This window comes from Haliotis asinina, chromosome 2, assembly GCF_037392515.1.
Source record: "Haliotis asinina isolate JCU_RB_2024 chromosome 2, JCU_Hal_asi_v2, whole genome shotgun sequence".
NCBI lineage: Eukaryota > Metazoa > Mollusca > Gastropoda > Lepetellida > Haliotidae > Haliotis > Haliotis asinina.
The window spans coordinates 67,079,534-67,096,576 of record NC_090281.1 but is presented as its reverse complement, the minus strand read 5'-3'; the positions used below and the strand labels follow the sequence as shown (position 1 = coordinate 67,096,576).

The 17,043-nt window shown below is 44.4% G+C and overlaps 21 non-coding genes across 21 annotated transcripts; 7 read left to right on the top strand and 14 right to left on the bottom strand.

Moving 5' to 3' along the window:
- The first annotated feature begins 8,098 nt into the window (after positions 1–8,098).
- Positions 8,099–8,318, top strand: LOC137275198 (small nucleolar RNA U3). Its single transcript, XR_010956515.1, has one exon. It is a non-coding gene; the product is annotated as a small nucleolar RNA U3 (small nucleolar RNA).
- A 165-nt stretch (positions 8,319–8,483) lies between these two features.
- Trnav-cac (transfer RNA valine (anticodon CAC)) lies at positions 8,484–8,556 on the bottom strand. The gene has a single exon. It is a non-coding gene; the product is annotated as a tRNA-Val (tRNA).
- A 217-nt stretch (positions 8,557–8,773) lies between these two features.
- On the bottom strand, positions 8,774–8,846 carry Trnav-aac (transfer RNA valine (anticodon AAC)). The gene has a single exon. It is a non-coding gene; the product is annotated as a tRNA-Val (tRNA).
- Positions 8,847–9,394: 548 nt separating this feature from the next.
- LOC137275197 (small nucleolar RNA U3) lies at positions 9,395–9,614 on the top strand. Its single transcript, XR_010956514.1, has one exon. It is a non-coding gene; the product is annotated as a small nucleolar RNA U3 (small nucleolar RNA).
- Positions 9,615–9,779: 165 nt separating this feature from the next.
- Positions 9,780–9,852, bottom strand: Trnav-cac (transfer RNA valine (anticodon CAC)). Its single transcript has one exon. It is a non-coding gene; the product is annotated as a tRNA-Val (tRNA).
- Positions 9,853–10,069: 217 nt separating this feature from the next.
- On the bottom strand, positions 10,070–10,142 carry Trnav-aac (transfer RNA valine (anticodon AAC)). The gene has a single exon. It is a non-coding gene; the product is annotated as a tRNA-Val (tRNA).
- A 548-nt stretch (positions 10,143–10,690) lies between these two features.
- LOC137275196 (small nucleolar RNA U3) lies at positions 10,691–10,910 on the top strand. The gene has a single exon (XR_010956513.1). It is a non-coding gene; the product is annotated as a small nucleolar RNA U3 (small nucleolar RNA).
- Positions 10,911–11,075: 165 nt separating this feature from the next.
- Trnav-cac (transfer RNA valine (anticodon CAC)) lies at positions 11,076–11,148 on the bottom strand. Its single transcript has one exon. It is a non-coding gene; the product is annotated as a tRNA-Val (tRNA).
- A 217-nt stretch (positions 11,149–11,365) lies between these two features.
- Trnav-aac (transfer RNA valine (anticodon AAC)) lies at positions 11,366–11,438 on the bottom strand. The gene has a single exon. It is a non-coding gene; the product is annotated as a tRNA-Val (tRNA).
- Positions 11,439–11,986: 548 nt separating this feature from the next.
- Positions 11,987–12,206, top strand: LOC137275195 (small nucleolar RNA U3). Its single transcript, XR_010956512.1, has one exon. It is a non-coding gene; the product is annotated as a small nucleolar RNA U3 (small nucleolar RNA).
- A 165-nt stretch (positions 12,207–12,371) lies between these two features.
- Positions 12,372–12,444, bottom strand: Trnav-cac (transfer RNA valine (anticodon CAC)). The gene has a single exon. It is a non-coding gene; the product is annotated as a tRNA-Val (tRNA).
- Positions 12,445–12,661: 217 nt separating this feature from the next.
- On the bottom strand, positions 12,662–12,734 carry Trnav-aac (transfer RNA valine (anticodon AAC)). The gene has a single exon. It is a non-coding gene; the product is annotated as a tRNA-Val (tRNA).
- A 548-nt stretch (positions 12,735–13,282) lies between these two features.
- On the top strand, positions 13,283–13,502 carry LOC137275194 (small nucleolar RNA U3). The gene has a single exon (XR_010956511.1). It is a non-coding gene; the product is annotated as a small nucleolar RNA U3 (small nucleolar RNA).
- A 165-nt stretch (positions 13,503–13,667) lies between these two features.
- Positions 13,668–13,740, bottom strand: Trnav-cac (transfer RNA valine (anticodon CAC)). The gene has a single exon. It is a non-coding gene; the product is annotated as a tRNA-Val (tRNA).
- A 217-nt stretch (positions 13,741–13,957) lies between these two features.
- Trnav-aac (transfer RNA valine (anticodon AAC)) lies at positions 13,958–14,030 on the bottom strand. The gene has a single exon. It is a non-coding gene; the product is annotated as a tRNA-Val (tRNA).
- Positions 14,031–14,578: 548 nt separating this feature from the next.
- Positions 14,579–14,798, top strand: LOC137275193 (small nucleolar RNA U3). The gene has a single exon (XR_010956510.1). It is a non-coding gene; the product is annotated as a small nucleolar RNA U3 (small nucleolar RNA).
- A 165-nt stretch (positions 14,799–14,963) lies between these two features.
- On the bottom strand, positions 14,964–15,036 carry Trnav-cac (transfer RNA valine (anticodon CAC)). Its single transcript has one exon. It is a non-coding gene; the product is annotated as a tRNA-Val (tRNA).
- Positions 15,037–15,253: 217 nt separating this feature from the next.
- Positions 15,254–15,326, bottom strand: Trnav-aac (transfer RNA valine (anticodon AAC)). Its single transcript has one exon. It is a non-coding gene; the product is annotated as a tRNA-Val (tRNA).
- Positions 15,327–15,874: 548 nt separating this feature from the next.
- On the top strand, positions 15,875–16,094 carry LOC137275192 (small nucleolar RNA U3). The gene has a single exon (XR_010956509.1). It is a non-coding gene; the product is annotated as a small nucleolar RNA U3 (small nucleolar RNA).
- Positions 16,095–16,259: 165 nt separating this feature from the next.
- Positions 16,260–16,332, bottom strand: Trnav-cac (transfer RNA valine (anticodon CAC)). The gene has a single exon. It is a non-coding gene; the product is annotated as a tRNA-Val (tRNA).
- A 217-nt stretch (positions 16,333–16,549) lies between these two features.
- Positions 16,550–16,622, bottom strand: Trnav-aac (transfer RNA valine (anticodon AAC)). Its single transcript has one exon. It is a non-coding gene; the product is annotated as a tRNA-Val (tRNA).
- Positions 16,623–17,043: the final 421 nt, after the last annotated feature.

Genomic DNA, 17,043 nt, shown 5'->3' with positions numbered 1-17,043 from the left:
TCAGCACGAACTCTTAGAAAATGAACGCCAGCTCTGTATAGTGAGCACAACTAAACGGGTTAAAATATATATCATCACAATAACGGCTTGACAAGTAGTATTATACGTGACATTGCCTGAGCTGATCATAAATCGTGTCAGCTATGTTAGCAACTCAATATGAGTATAACAACGGAATGACTAATCTCGTGTTCTAATCCTAATATATGCCATAGGAGCATGTCCATATCATGGGCGCTACGTCAACTGTTTATTGCTACTGACGCCGGCGAGTAGTAGAAAATATCTTGTCTCGTTACAATAATTGCGCGTGCCGCAACCCTTTAGGCCACCATCATTGTACCAGGACACAGTCACTGAGGCTAAAGAAAAGAGTGAAATGTATCTCGGGCATCGGCGCGTCACTTTTATTTTTGCGCGTCACTTTTATTTTTTATTGCCATTTAAGAAAAGTGATCCATTTGTTCACTATAAGAATGAGTGTAACGGAATCTACAGCTCATTAACATGTGCTAAACTTTCCAAGCTGTACTTCTGAGAGAAAAAAGGTTTTCCTCGTCACTTTTTTTTCGTTCAAAATTTTCCAAAATAAAGTTTTTTTAAAAAAGTGTGACCAGGAAACATTTATTTATTTTTATGCAGCCAAGGAGAACACATGGTCATCATTATAGCCAATGACCCTTCGAAACTCAGAATGATAGAAAATTAGATAAAAAAGAGAAGCAAATGTATGAGCGTAAAAAATAGTTAAAATAAAACAGTAAAATTTAAACAAGTTAAATAAAGGAGGAAAATACATAACAGCATGAGGCTAACGATTCACAGCTCTGTGTGCTTTGTTTCGGTTCCCCAGGTTCGATCATGAGGTGTGCATTTGTCCATGTGCAGTGTATCGCGTCCTGTCCATATCAGTGCTACCGCTCGCGGACCACCATGACCAGCAGTCGTTAATCAGTTTGATTCCTCGATTCAGTTATGCATAAACTGACAGACTGCCTTTCGTTTTCCGCCGCTTTCAGCTTTTAGCAATATTCCTGCAATATCACGGCGGGGAGCACCAGAAATAGGCTTCCCACATCGTACCTTTAGCGTGACCACCCGACGCTTTTGTTTGCGTTGGCTATCACATCATTATTAGACACTGACTGTATGTGCGTATTGTATGGGCGGATGGGTATGTGGGTGCGGGCGGGGGTGAATTTGACACATACTTTAATGTAATTGTGATGCATATGCAATGTGCATTTTTATTTATCTTAAATGTTTTACTGTGGTGTATACATGTGTCTCACAGACCAAATGGCAGGGTGCTAAGTAAACACTTTAATCGGGTCATTATGTACCGTAAAATATGACATATTTGGGATAACACTTTCTTACTAAAGTACAAATTCTAATACTTGTTTGGTTGAGTCCCATCCGGGATTCGAACCCGTACCCCCAAAGTCAGGCATCTACTCGCCAGCATGCAAAGTCAGTCGCCTAACCCGCTCAGCCACCGTGGCCTCCACAACATTATGCATTGTTGATGTAGTTTTACGTGTAAAAGTCTTTTTGTATAGAATTCCTGTTTCCATTGTATTGCCTGAATTATGCTTTACTGCCACTGGTTAACGTGGATTGAATCCTGGTTGGCGCACTTTAAGAGAAGTTAGTGGGTGATGTCCTGTGACTTGATGTTCCCGAGCTCTTCGTCAGTTGAAGTGAATGTTCCCCGTGTATGGCAACCCTACACACGAAGCACATTAGCACAACCTTTGAATCAAAGCAAACACACATCCTGTCTTGCCCCGAGGCCTTTAGATGTGTGTGCGTGCCAGGTGCTTTGGCGTCACACAAAGCAATAGCCACGTGTATTTTCGTGTAATTTCACATTGGGAACGCCTTTGTTCAACAAACTGTGTTATAGCAGAACATCTTCCTTTTGTAATGTAAACACTCCACCATGAAAGAGAGGTATATCCGATTGTGAAATGAAGATACAGTCGTGAACTTGACTAAGTCCGCTATCATGTTACAATGCTATTACGCACCAAATGCAGTGACTGAAAGTGTTACAAATGACCCCATAACAAGTGGATGGGGCAATTGCAACAGGTGGATGGGGCAATTGCAACAAAAAGGGGTCAAATGTAACAATCTGTAACTGTTTCAAATAAAATAAAATTATAGTGTGGAAAGATGTTATCTTAATCAATTGGGGTGAAAATGAATTAATATTAAACTATTGTCGCCATCGACATTTACATGGTTTAAAATTCTTGCTTTCGTATGCCCAAAATATAACACACAGACTAGCACCAAAAACCTTTATCCGAGGGCCTATACTAACAACACAACACTGACAATGTTGGACTATGATAAAACTAGTAAAAACCTTCATCATCATTTGCTTCATCATCAAAACACGATGAAGAATTACATGGGGTCAATTTATTCGTAACTACTCGCCTCTTTCCGTAACCTGCATCTGGCTTGCCGGAATGACACGAGTAGTTACGAATAGGGGTGCAATTGTAACACACTGGTAGTAGCCAGGTTTCATGCCACGTGACATGTTAACCACTTTGGGCATCTCAAATATTTCTACTTCAAAATACGTAATAATACCTCAGTTTTACATCTGAAACGTTAATTTCATACCAAACAACATTTACTGCATAACGTTTTATTAAATTCACTTACCTATGTGAAAAACGACTTTTCGTCAGTTGTAACTCCTGAGCGAGCAGCTGAAAAACGCCTGGATGTGTACCGCATGAAAGCAAAGGGGGTAACTCTACTCACCTACACTATTATTGCCCGACACCCTTTTGAGTAATCTCCCTTGTAAGAATTGCCCCGTGTTACCACTGACCCCGGTCTCCTCTTTCTGTTATATGACAGATTGTTCCAGTCTTTAATTGGACAATTAGTATTTGACCCCTCAGGGACTGACAGGCAACGACCAACGTAATAACAATTCACTCTGTTAATGTGTGTACATGTTTGGTGTTTTCGTTCAAAACCGAATTCCCACACTGTTTCAATGTGTGAAGCCCATTCCTGTTGTCTCATTGCTGGAATATTGCTAAAAGTGGCGCAATACTTAACTGACTCACTCACCTTATCTTCATTAAATTCTGCCCAAGGTCTTCATTTTCCTCACATACTATTTTCGACATTTATGCCATATAAACTACACCAGGAACACATCACCCCAGTATGTCAATAAACTGCTTTATGAAAGAACAAATGCAATCAATTTTAGAAACGTGGAACGTGGGGTAAATGAAAATACAAGTTATCGTTTTACGGATACACCACTAAGCGACAATGGTCTTTAATGTTAATTACACGAAATACACGTGGTTTGTGATTCAGTAAGACAGCACCCGTGCTCGTCCATGTCCTGGACAACCTCCAGACAGGATCACCACATTGTCTTGTGCTTACTCCACCGGGAGTGATGTAATGTGCAGAGCGTATTCCACCGGGAGTGATGTAATGTGCAGAGTGTACTCCACAGGGAGTGATGTACTGTGCAGAGTATACTCCACCGGGAGTGATGGAATGTACAGAGTGTACTCCACTGGAATGATGCAATGTGCAGGGGGTAGTCCGCCGGAGTGATGTAATGTGCAGAGGGTACTCCACAGGGAGTGATGTAGTGTACAGAGTGTACTCCACTGGAACGATGTAATGTGCAGAACGTATTCCACCGGAGTGATGTAATGTGTTGTTTTCACTCCTTCGGGAGCGATGTAATGTGCAGAGTGTACTCCACCGAGAGTGATGTAATGTGCAGAGTGTACTCTACTGGGAATGATGTAATGTGCAGAGTGTACTCCACCGGGAGTGATGTAATGTGCAGTGTCTACTCCACGAGAATGTTGCATTTCAAATGTATTTAAGTTTTTTAATGTAGGGTCTACTTAAGTGATTCAATATTTCACACATTCGAGGTCATTCATTTCAATATTACCATGTTACAAGATTATTAATATCTATATATCACGTTCAAAATACATACATGGAGTTACTTGGTTTTAACAGGGAAACCTGGAAGGACAGATGTTTCAAGATGTTTATCCCGTGGTTCAGCACCCCAATCCGGTCCAATTTACCTGACAATGCAGCACAATAAAGGCTTTGGAAAACGTTTTGAGTTCACACCTCTCAATGTACACGGAAGCAGTGGGAAAAAGTGCGAGGACACAAGACCCATTGAAACAGTTAAGGCGTGTAAATGACCAGTGACAATGCCCGGGAGATGGGACGAGTAGTGGTAAATGATATTTACAAAACATTTACAAACGATAGTCTTTGCAGCGAATCCAAGGTGTATTTCAGAAGATCTGCCTTCCGTGCCTGTTACCTGCATTCTTGACCTGCCTGAATTGTTGTGGTGATGGTAACCTGCTGCTCTGCCTGTTTTGTAGTGGTGTGTCTGATGCCTGCTTGCCCTGTCTGTATTGTTGTGGTGTGCCCGCCTACTTGCCATGCCTAAATTGTTTCAGTGTGCCTGATGCCTGCCTGCCTTACATGGATTGCTGTGGTGCGTCTGATGCCTGAATGTCCTATCTGGATTGGTGTGGTGCACCTGATGCTTGGATGTCCTGTCTGGATTGGTGTGGTGTGCCTGATGCTTGGATGTCCTATCTGGATTGCTGTGGTGCGTCTGATGCCTGAATGTCCTGCCTGGATTGGTGTGGTGCACCTGATGCTTGGATGTCCTGTCTGGATTGGTGTGGTGTGCCTGATGCTTGGATGTCCTATCTGGATTGGTGTGGTGCGTCTGATGCCTGAATGTCCTGCCTGGATTGGTGTGGTGCACCTGATGCTTGGATGTCCTGTCTGGATTGGTGTGGTGTGCCTGATGCTTGGATGTCCTGTCTGGATTGGTGTGGTGCACCTGATGCCTGAATGTCCTATCTGGATTGGTGTGGTGTGCCTGAAGCTTGGATGTCCTGTCTGGATTGGTGTGGTGCACCTGATGCCTGAATGTCCTATCTGGATTGGTGTGGTGTGCCTGATGCTTGGATGTCCTGTCTGGATTGGTGTGGTGCACCTGATGCCTGAATGTCCTATCTGGATTGGTGTGGTGTGCCTGATGCTTGGATGTCCTGTCTGGATTGGTGTGGTGCACCTGATGCCTGAATGTCCTATCTGGATTGGTGTGGTGTGCCTGATGCTTGGATGTCCTGTCTGGATTGGTGTGGTGCACCTGATGCCTGAATGTCCTATCTGGATTGGTGTGGTGTGCCTGATGCTTGGATGTCCTATCTGGATTGGTGTGGTGCACCTGATGCTTGGATGTCCTATCTGGATTGCTGTGGTGCGTCTGATGCCTGAATGTCCTGCCTGGATTGGTGTGGTGCACCTGATGCTTGGATGTCCTGCCTGGATTGGTGTGGTGCACCTGATGCTTGGATGTCCTATCTGGATTGCTGTGGTGCGTCTGATGCCTGAATGTCCTGCCTGGATTGGTGTGGTGTGCCTGATGCTTGGATGTCCTGCCTGGATTGGTGTGGTGCGTCTGATGCCTGAATGTCCTGCCTGGATTGGTGTGGTGCACCTGATGCTTGGATGTCCTATCTGGATTGCTGTGGTGCGTCTGATGCCTGAATGTCCTGCCTGGATTGGTGTGGTGTGCCTGATGCTTGGATGTCCTGTCTGGATTGGTGTGGTGCACCTGATGCCTGAATGTCCTATCTGGATTGGTGTGGTGCACCTGATGCTTGGATGTCCTGTCTGGATTGGTGTGGTGTGCCTGATGCTTGGATGTCCTATCTGGATTGCTGTGGTGCGTCTGATGCCTGAATGTCCTGCCTGGATTGGTGTGGTGCACCTGATGCTTGGATGTCCTGTCTGGATTGGTGTGGTGCACCTGATGCCTGAATGTCCTATCTGGATTGGTGTGGTGTGCCTGATGCTTGGATGTCCTGTCTGGATTGGTGTGGTGTGCCTGATGACTGCTTGCCCTACCTGGATTGTTTTAGTGGAAATTGTTCAGCCGCTCTAGCTATTAGTATTGAATTATTTAGTTTATGGTCAGTCGTGGCCACTCACTTCAGAATACAACGTAAAGGTATCTCGAGTGCCCCTGCTGAGCACCACAATACTGCCGTCGCATATACTGTTTACTGAGACATCTGGGATTTATGGTCAGTCGTGGCCACTCACTTCAGAATACAACGTAAAGGTATCTCGAGTGCCCCTGCTGAGCACCACAATACTGCCGTCGCATGTACTGTTTACTGAGACACCTGGGAAGTCAGAATCATTCTTTGAATGGACGTTTTAATTTTACAGAAGTCTAGCATTCAGCTCGTGTCTTATCGGTGATAACTGTGAAACATCGACCCTCGTATTACTTACTGACCTCTTGAGTTACAGAGTGGAAATCAATTCACTGAATGGTAATAGTAGTAGTAGTAGTAGTGGTAGTAGCAGCAGCAGCAGCGGTGGTGGTGGTAGTAGTAGTAGTTGTAGTAGTAATAGTAGTAGTGCTTAACTCTACAACTCTGTAACTGCATAGATTCATAGTGTCATGCTCCCATTTATGCCGACACCTACATGCCCAATTGATGTCGAGTGCTACAGTGCTGTTTATAAATGACTAGTGCTCATTCAGCCATACGGATCGCATTACGCTGGTGTTCCAGGTGGCAAAGCTTGACCTGTTGGTCCGGACAGCTAAACTGGTCGCTTTCTACGGCCAATCAGAGCCAGGTGCAAAAGAAAAGTGACAGACGCCATAGAAATCTGTGTTTTCTTTTCAAGTCAAGTTCTATCGGTGTGTTATACTGCGGTCAGTTGATGACAATCACATGGTCAAATATGTTTGCATGACACTTGATTGTGATGGCCAGTGTATAGATCACAAGTTAAAGACGATGAGTATTGTTTAAGGTGTAAATATTTTCCTTTTCATTCGGAAAGGTTACCCTTGGTTAATTGGGAATATGGGGATGTTTAGTATTTATTGAATCGTAAACAGGAGTAAATGCATCTCACCTAACATCAACCAGACAACCAGTGGGCATTTGTAATGGCCCCCTCCGAGGGCAGTGTTCTCTTGAGTCTGTTCTTACAGTGTTGAGTTTGGGTTGTTTTGTGTATTTCAAGTAAGCCATAACTGAAGACAATACATATTTTCCCCTCAGCATCAAATGTCCTACCTGCCGTCATATCCAAAGTGCCTGTACGCCAGGTTTAGGAACGCAAAGACTTGCTGTGTTAGGCCTTACTCCACCAGTTAAAAGTATTAAAGTCTTACTACCTTTACTTTGATTGTCAAAACAATTGTACTGCAGAAGACAGGCATCAAGAACATCACAACAATTCAGACAGGGCATGCAGGCATCAAGAACATCACATCAATTCAGACAGGATAGGCATACAGGCAAACAGGCAGAAGAGCCATGAGGAACATCACAATACAGGCAGATGAAGCAGGTGTCAAGACCACGCAATATCACAGGCATTACAAGCATATATCAGGCACACTAAAACACTAGAGGTAAGAGAAATACAGGCAGAACAAATATAGGCAGGAGAAGCAGGTATAAGGCACACCAAAACAATTCATGCAGGGCAGGCAGGCTCAGGATATACTATACAATAGAAGAAACAGGTTAAATGTCTTCCAGGTGATATAGCTTGAGCATATTCTTTTCTGCTACTGCATTTCCTTACATTAATAAGGTTTGAACATATCCAAAAACACAACTTTGCACAATGGAATCATCATTAAGGTGTAATGATGTGCGATCACACCAAGTCTCCTTCTGATTCTTCAACTTGGATGTTGACACTGGAGCAATCACAATCATACCCACGGTCAATGGGAGATAACCACCAATACGCTGTAATCACAAAACAATTTACATTGAGAAAACACTTGATCAGTTGAGATTGCCTGTACTCTATGTGCTTTTTTCAGTTAATCACAAACGTGGAATGAATCCGAAGAGCACACAGGTGGCCCTGTCTACGACAGATTGTCGTGCTGGAGATTTTTCCAGACGTGTACCAACAACGATAGGTGCTATTGCATACCACACGGGCGTGCCTTTTGAAAAGAAGTAGGTACAAAATCCGGCCCGCAGTAGTTAAGATCATACTTTTAGGGATCATTTCTATAGTATGCATCGCCATGACTTCAGGTAAAACTGACAGTCTACCAAACCACGAGGACGATAGACAGTCTCTCTTTCTGAGCGCGAAGCCAACCAGGGTGAGTGCCATCTGAGGTTAGTAACCCTGGTTCTTGATGACCGTTCCTCTCAGTCACATGTGGCAGAGATGGAGGGAAGAGAGGCATTCTGAGTGGTTTGGCCAACCCCATTTTCATCTGTCTCAATAAATGCCAGTTAGCAAACCTCATATAACGCTCCCTGAGTCTTATAACGCATTGGATATAGTACACAACTGCTCTGACATCTGTCAGCAAGGAAGAATTGCAAAACGACAATTCATGGAGGTGTAAAAACAAAGGAAGGTTCAGGCGAGGCTCGAACTCGCGGCCTTCTGCGTGTGAAGCAGACGTGATAACCACTACACCACTGAACCTTAGCTGTCATGGCACACGTATTTGTAATGACCTATACCTGTCGCTGACACTGACACAACACAAGCCGGGGATATGCTGAGGGCCCACGTACATGTTAAAGGGAGAGAAGTAGGAAAGAATTAATCTGTAAGAAGCCCGCTTCACTTGTGGTAGGTTTCAAGTTGAGAAAGAGAGTTGTGCTTATGGCAAGATATAATGCAACCCCAAGAAAAAATAAGGTTCCGGCGAGGCTCGAACTCGCGGCCTTCTGCGTGTTAAGCAGACGTGATAACCACTACACCACGGAACCAGTTGCAAGCCTTTGGAGAAACAAGCTAAATCTCTTCCAGGTGATATAGCTTGAGCATATTCTTCTCTGCTACTTCATTTCCTTACATTAATAAGGTTTGAACATATCCAAAAACACAACTTTGCACAATGGAATCATGAGTCGGAGCTTATATAAAGAGGATTTGGGTGGGGCTAATTAAGGTGTAATGATGTGCGATCACACCAAGTCTCCTTCTGGTTCTTCCAACTTGGATGTTGACACTGGAGCAGTCACAGTCACAATCATACCCACGGTCAATGGGAGATAACCACCAATACGCTGTAATCACAAAACAATTTACATTGAGAAAACACTTGATCAGTTGAGATTGCCTGTACTCTATGTGCTTTTTTCAGTTAATCACAAACGTGGAATGAATCCGAAGAGCACACAGGTGGCCCTGTCTACGACAGATTGTCGTGCTGGAGATTTTTCCAGACGTGTACCAACAACGATAGGTGCTATTGCATACCACACGGGCGTGCCTTTTGAAAAGAAGTAGGTACAAAATCCGGCCCGCAGTAGTTAAGATCATACTTTTAGGGATCATTTCTATAGTATGCATCGCCATGACTTCAGGTAAAACTGACAGTCTACCAAACCACGAGGACGATAGACAGTCTCTCTTTCTGAGCGCGAAGCCAACCAGGGTGAGTGCCATCTGAGGTTAGTAACCCTGGTTCTTGATGACCGTTCCTCTCAGTCACATGTGGCAGAGATGGAGGGAAGAGAGGCATTCTGAGTGGTTTGGCCAACCCCATTTTCATCTGTCTCAATAAATGCCAGTTAGCAAACCTCATATAACGCTCCCTGAGTCTTATAACGCATTGGATATAGTACACAACTGCTCTGACATCTGTCAGCAAGGAAGAATTGCAAAACGACAATTCATGGAGGTGTAAAAACAAAGGAAGGTTCAGGCGAGGCTCGAACTCGCGGCCTTCTGCGTGTGAAGCAGACGTGATAACCACTACACCACTGAACCTTAGCTGTCATGGCACACGTATTTGTAATGACCTATACCTGTCGCTGACACTGACACAACACAAGCCGGGGATATGCTGAGGGCCCACGTACATGTTAAAGGGAGAGAAGTAGGAAAGAATTAATCTGTAAGAAGCCCGCTTCACTTGTGGTAGGTTTCAAGTTGAGAAAGAGAGTTGTGCTTATGGCAAGATATAATGCAACCCCAAGAAAAAATAAGGTTCCGGCGAGGCTCGAACTCGCGGCCTTCTGCGTGTTAAGCAGACGTGATAACCACTACACCACGGAACCAGTTGCAAGCCTTTGGAGAAACAAGCTAAATCTCTTCCAGGTGATATAGCTTGAGCATATTCTTCTCTGCTACTTCATTTCCTTACATTAATAAGGTTTGAACATATCCAAAAACACAACTTTGCACAATGGAATCATGAGTCGGAGCTTATATAAAGAGGATTTGGGTGGGGCTAATTAAGGTGTAATGATGTGCGATCACACCAAGTCTCCTTCTGGTTCTTCCAACTTGGATGTTGACACTGGAGCAGTCACAGTCACAATCATACCCACGGTCAATGGGAGATAACCACCAATACGCTGTAATCACAAAACAATTTACATTGAGAAAACACTTGATCAGTTGAGATTGCCTGTACTCTATGTGCTTTTTTCAGTTAATCACAAACGTGGAATGAATCCGAAGAGCACACAGGTGGCCCTGTCTACGACAGATTGTCGTGCTGGAGATTTTTCCAGACGTGTACCAACAACGATAGGTGCTATTGCATACCACACGGGCGTGCCTTTTGAAAAGAAGTAGGTACAAAATCCGGCCCGCAGTAGTTAAGATCATACTTTTAGGGATCATTTCTATAGTATGCATCGCCATGACTTCAGGTAAAACTGACAGTCTACCAAACCACGAGGACGATAGACAGTCTCTCTTTCTGAGCGCGAAGCCAACCAGGGTGAGTGCCATCTGAGGTTAGTAACCCTGGTTCTTGATGACCGTTCCTCTCAGTCACATGTGGCAGAGATGGAGGGAAGAGAGGCATTCTGAGTGGTTTGGCCAACCCCATTTTCATCTGTCTCAATAAATGCCAGTTAGCAAACCTCATATAACGCTCCCTGAGTCTTATAACGCATTGGATATAGTACACAACTGCTCTGACATCTGTCAGCAAGGAAGAATTGCAAAACGACAATTCATGGAGGTGTAAAAACAAAGGAAGGTTCAGGCGAGGCTCGAACTCGCGGCCTTCTGCGTGTGAAGCAGACGTGATAACCACTACACCACTGAACCTTAGCTGTCATGGCACACGTATTTGTAATGACCTATACCTGTCGCTGACACTGACACAACACAAGCCGGGGATATGCTGAGGGCCCACGTACATGTTAAAGGGAGAGAAGTAGGAAAGAATTAATCTGTAAGAAGCCCGCTTCACTTGTGGTAGGTTTCAAGTTGAGAAAGAGAGTTGTGCTTATGGCAAGATATAATGCAACCCCAAGAAAAAATAAGGTTCCGGCGAGGCTCGAACTCGCGGCCTTCTGCGTGTTAAGCAGACGTGATAACCACTACACCACGGAACCAGTTGCAAGCCTTTGGAGAAACAAGCTAAATCTCTTCCAGGTGATATAGCTTGAGCATATTCTTCTCTGCTACTTCATTTCCTTACATTAATAAGGTTTGAACATATCCAAAAACACAACTTTGCACAATGGAATCATGAGTCGGAGCTTATATAAAGAGGATTTGGGTGGGGCTAATTAAGGTGTAATGATGTGCGATCACACCAAGTCTCCTTCTGGTTCTTCCAACTTGGATGTTGACACTGGAGCAGTCACAGTCACAATCATACCCACGGTCAATGGGAGATAACCACCAATACGCTGTAATCACAAAACAATTTACATTGAGAAAACACTTGATCAGTTGAGATTGCCTGTACTCTATGTGCTTTTTTCAGTTAATCACAAACGTGGAATGAATCCGAAGAGCACACAGGTGGCCCTGTCTACGACAGATTGTCGTGCTGGAGATTTTTCCAGACGTGTACCAACAACGATAGGTGCTATTGCATACCACACGGGCGTGCCTTTTGAAAAGAAGTAGGTACAAAATCCGGCCCGCAGTAGTTAAGATCATACTTTTAGGGATCATTTCTATAGTATGCATCGCCATGACTTCAGGTAAAACTGACAGTCTACCAAACCACGAGGACGATAGACAGTCTCTCTTTCTGAGCGCGAAGCCAACCAGGGTGAGTGCCATCTGAGGTTAGTAACCCTGGTTCTTGATGACCGTTCCTCTCAGTCACATGTGGCAGAGATGGAGGGAAGAGAGGCATTCTGAGTGGTTTGGCCAACCCCATTTTCATCTGTCTCAATAAATGCCAGTTAGCAAACCTCATATAACGCTCCCTGAGTCTTATAACGCATTGGATATAGTACACAACTGCTCTGACATCTGTCAGCAAGGAAGAATTGCAAAACGACAATTCATGGAGGTGTAAAAACAAAGGAAGGTTCAGGCGAGGCTCGAACTCGCGGCCTTCTGCGTGTGAAGCAGACGTGATAACCACTACACCACTGAACCTTAGCTGTCATGGCACACGTATTTGTAATGACCTATACCTGTCGCTGACACTGACACAACACAAGCCGGGGATATGCTGAGGGCCCACGTACATGTTAAAGGGAGAGAAGTAGGAAAGAATTAATCTGTAAGAAGCCCGCTTCACTTGTGGTAGGTTTCAAGTTGAGAAAGAGAGTTGTGCTTATGGCAAGATATAATGCAACCCCAAGAAAAAATAAGGTTCCGGCGAGGCTCGAACTCGCGGCCTTCTGCGTGTTAAGCAGACGTGATAACCACTACACCACGGAACCAGTTGCAAGCCTTTGGAGAAACAAGCTAAATCTCTTCCAGGTGATATAGCTTGAGCATATTCTTCTCTGCTACTTCATTTCCTTACATTAATAAGGTTTGAACATATCCAAAAACACAACTTTGCACAATGGAATCATGAGTCGGAGCTTATATAAAGAGGATTTGGGTGGGGCTAATTAAGGTGTAATGATGTGCGATCACACCAAGTCTCCTTCTGGTTCTTCCAACTTGGATGTTGACACTGGAGCAGTCACAGTCACAATCATACCCACGGTCAATGGGAGATAACCACCAATACGCTGTAATCACAAAACAATTTACATTGAGAAAACACTTGATCAGTTGAGATTGCCTGTACTCTATGTGCTTTTTTCAGTTAATCACAAACGTGGAATGAATCCGAAGAGCACACAGGTGGCCCTGTCTACGACAGATTGTCGTGCTGGAGATTTTTCCAGACGTGTACCAACAACGATAGGTGCTATTGCATACCACACGGGCGTGCCTTTTGAAAAGAAGTAGGTACAAAATCCGGCCCGCAGTAGTTAAGATCATACTTTTAGGGATCATTTCTATAGTATGCATCGCCATGACTTCAGGTAAAACTGACAGTCTACCAAACCACGAGGACGATAGACAGTCTCTCTTTCTGAGCGCGAAGCCAACCAGGGTGAGTGCCATCTGAGGTTAGTAACCCTGGTTCTTGATGACCGTTCCTCTCAGTCACATGTGGCAGAGATGGAGGGAAGAGAGGCATTCTGAGTGGTTTGGCCAACCCCATTTTCATCTGTCTCAATAAATGCCAGTTAGCAAACCTCATATAACGCTCCCTGAGTCTTATAACGCATTGGATATAGTACACAACTGCTCTGACATCTGTCAGCAAGGAAGAATTGCAAAACGACAATTCATGGAGGTGTAAAAACAAAGGAAGGTTCAGGCGAGGCTCGAACTCGCGGCCTTCTGCGTGTGAAGCAGACGTGATAACCACTACACCACTGAACCTTAGCTGTCATGGCACACGTATTTGTAATGACCTATACCTGTCGCTGACACTGACACAACACAAGCCGGGGATATGCTGAGGGCCCACGTACATGTTAAAGGGAGAGAAGTAGGAAAGAATTAATCTGTAAGAAGCCCGCTTCACTTGTGGTAGGTTTCAAGTTGAGAAAGAGAGTTGTGCTTATGGCAAGATATAATGCAACCCCAAGAAAAAATAAGGTTCCGGCGAGGCTCGAACTCGCGGCCTTCTGCGTGTTAAGCAGACGTGATAACCACTACACCACGGAACCAGTTGCAAGCCTTTGGAGAAACAAGCTAAATCTCTTCCAGGTGATATAGCTTGAGCATATTCTTCTCTGCTACTTCATTTCCTTACATTAATAAGGTTTGAACATATCCAAAAACACAACTTTGCACAATGGAATCATGAGTCGGAGCTTATATAAAGAGGATTTGGGTGGGGCTAATTAAGGTGTAATGATGTGCGATCACACCAAGTCTCCTTCTGGTTCTTCCAACTTGGATGTTGACACTGGAGCAGTCACAGTCACAATCATACCCACGGTCAATGGGAGATAACCACCAATACGCTGTAATCACAAAACAATTTACATTGAGAAAACACTTGATCAGTTGAGATTGCCTGTACTCTATGTGCTTTTTTCAGTTAATCACAAACGTGGAATGAATCCGAAGAGCACACAGGTGGCCCTGTCTACGACAGATTGTCGTGCTGGAGATTTTTCCAGACGTGTACCAACAACGATAGGTGCTATTGCATACCACACGGGCGTGCCTTTTGAAAAGAAGTAGGTACAAAATCCGGCCCGCAGTAGTTAAGATCATACTTTTAGGGATCATTTCTATAGTATGCATCGCCATGACTTCAGGTAAAACTGACAGTCTACCAAACCACGAGGACGATAGACAGTCTCTCTTTCTGAGCGCGAAGCCAACCAGGGTGAGTGCCATCTGAGGTTAGTAACCCTGGTTCTTGATGACCGTTCCTCTCAGTCACATGTGGCAGAGATGGAGGGAAGAGAGGCATTCTGAGTGGTTTGGCCAACCCCATTTTCATCTGTCTCAATAAATGCCAGTTAGCAAACCTCATATAACGCTCCCTGAGTCTTATAACGCATTGGATATAGTACACAACTGCTCTGACATCTGTCAGCAAGGAAGAATTGCAAAACGACAATTCATGGAGGTGTAAAAAAAAAGGAAGGTTCAGGCGAGGCTCGAACTCGCGGCCTTCTGCGTGTGAAGCAGACGTGATAACCACTACACCACTGAACCTTAGCTGTCATGGCACACGTATTTGTAATGACCTATACCTGTCGCTGACACTGACACAACACAAGCCGGGGATATGCTGAGGGCCCATGTACATGTTAAAGGGAGAGAAGTAGGAAAGAATTAATCTGTAAGAAGCCCGCTTCACTTGTGGTAGGTTTCAAGTTGAGAAAGAGAGTTGTGCTTATGGCAAGATATAATGCAACCCCAAGAAAAAATAAGGTTCCGGCGAGGCTCGAACTCGCGGCCTTCTGCGTGTTAAGCAGACGTGATAACCACTACACCACGGAACCAGTTGCAAGCCTTTGGAGAAACAAGCTAAATCTCTTCCAGGTGATATAGCTTGAGCATATTCTTCTCTGCTACTTCATTTCCTTACATTAATAAGGTTTGAACATATCCAAAAACACAACTTTGCACAATGGAATCATGAGTCGGAGCTTATATAAAGAGGATTTGGGTGGGGCTAATTAAGGTGTAATGATGTGCGATCACACCAAGTCTCCTTCTGGTTCTTCCAACTTGGATGTTGACACTGGAGCAGTCACAGTCACAATCATACCCACGGTCAATGGGAGATAACCACCAATACGCTGTAATCACAAAACAATTTACATTGAGAAAACACTTGATCAGTTGAGATTGCCTGTACTCTATGTGCTTTTTTCAGTTAATCACAAACGTGGAATGAATCCGAAGAGCACACAGGTGGCCCTGTCTACGACAGATTGTCGTGCTGGAGATTTTTCCAGACGTGTACCAACAACGATAGGTGCTATTGCATACCACACGGGCGTGCCTTTTGAAAAGAAGTAGGTACAAAATCCGGCCCGCAGTAGTTAAGATCATACTTTTAGGGATCATTTCTATAGTATGCATCGCCATGACTTCAGGTAAAACTGACAGTCTACCAAACCACGAGGACGATAGACAGTCTCTCTTTCTGAGCGCGAAGCCAACCAGGGTGAGTGCCATCTGAGGTTAGTAACCCTGGTTCTTGATGACCGTTCCTCTCAGTCACATGTGGCAGAGATGGAGGGAAGAGAGGCATTCTGAGTGGTTTGGCCAACCCCATTTTCATCTGTCTCAATAAATGCCAGTTAGCAAACCTCATATAACGCTCCCTGAGTCTTATAACGCATTGGATATAGTACACAACTGCTCTGACATCTGTCAGCAAGGAAGAATTGCAAAACGACAATTCATGGAGGTGTAAAAACAAAGGAAGGTTCAGGCGAGGCTCGAACTCGCGGCTTTCTGCGTGTGAAGCAGACGTGATAACCACTACACCACTGAACCTTAGCTGTCATGGCACACGTATTTGTAATGACCTATACCTGTCGCTGACACTGACACAACACAAGCCGGGGATATGCTGAGGGCCCACGTACATGTTAAAGGGAGAGAAGTAGGAAAGAATTAATCTGTAAGAAGCCCGCTTCACTTGTGGTAGGTTTCAAGTTGAGAAAGAGAGTTGTGCTTATGGCAAGATATAATGCAACCCCAAGAAAAAATAAGGTTCCGGCGAGGCTCGAACTCGCGGCCTTCTGCGTGTTAAGCAGACGTGATAACCACTACACCACGGAACCAGTTGCAAGCCTTTGGAGAAACAAGCTAAATCTCTTCCAGGTGATATAGCTTGAGCATATTCTTCTCTGCTACTTCATTTCCTTACATTAATAAGGTTTGAACATATCCAAAAACACAACTTTGCACAATGGAATCATGAGTCGGAGCTTATATAAAGAGGATTTGGGTGGGGCTAATTAAGGTGTAATGATGTGCGATCACACCAAGTCTCCTTCTGGTTCTTCCAACTTGGATGTTGACACTGGAGCAGTCACAGTCACAATCATACCCACGGTCAATGGGAGATAACCACCAATACGCTGTAATCACAAAACAATTTACATTGAGAAAACACTTGATCAGTTGAGATTGCCTGTACTCTATGTGCTTTTTTCAGTTAATCACAAACGTGGAATGAATCCGAAGAGCACACAGGTGGCC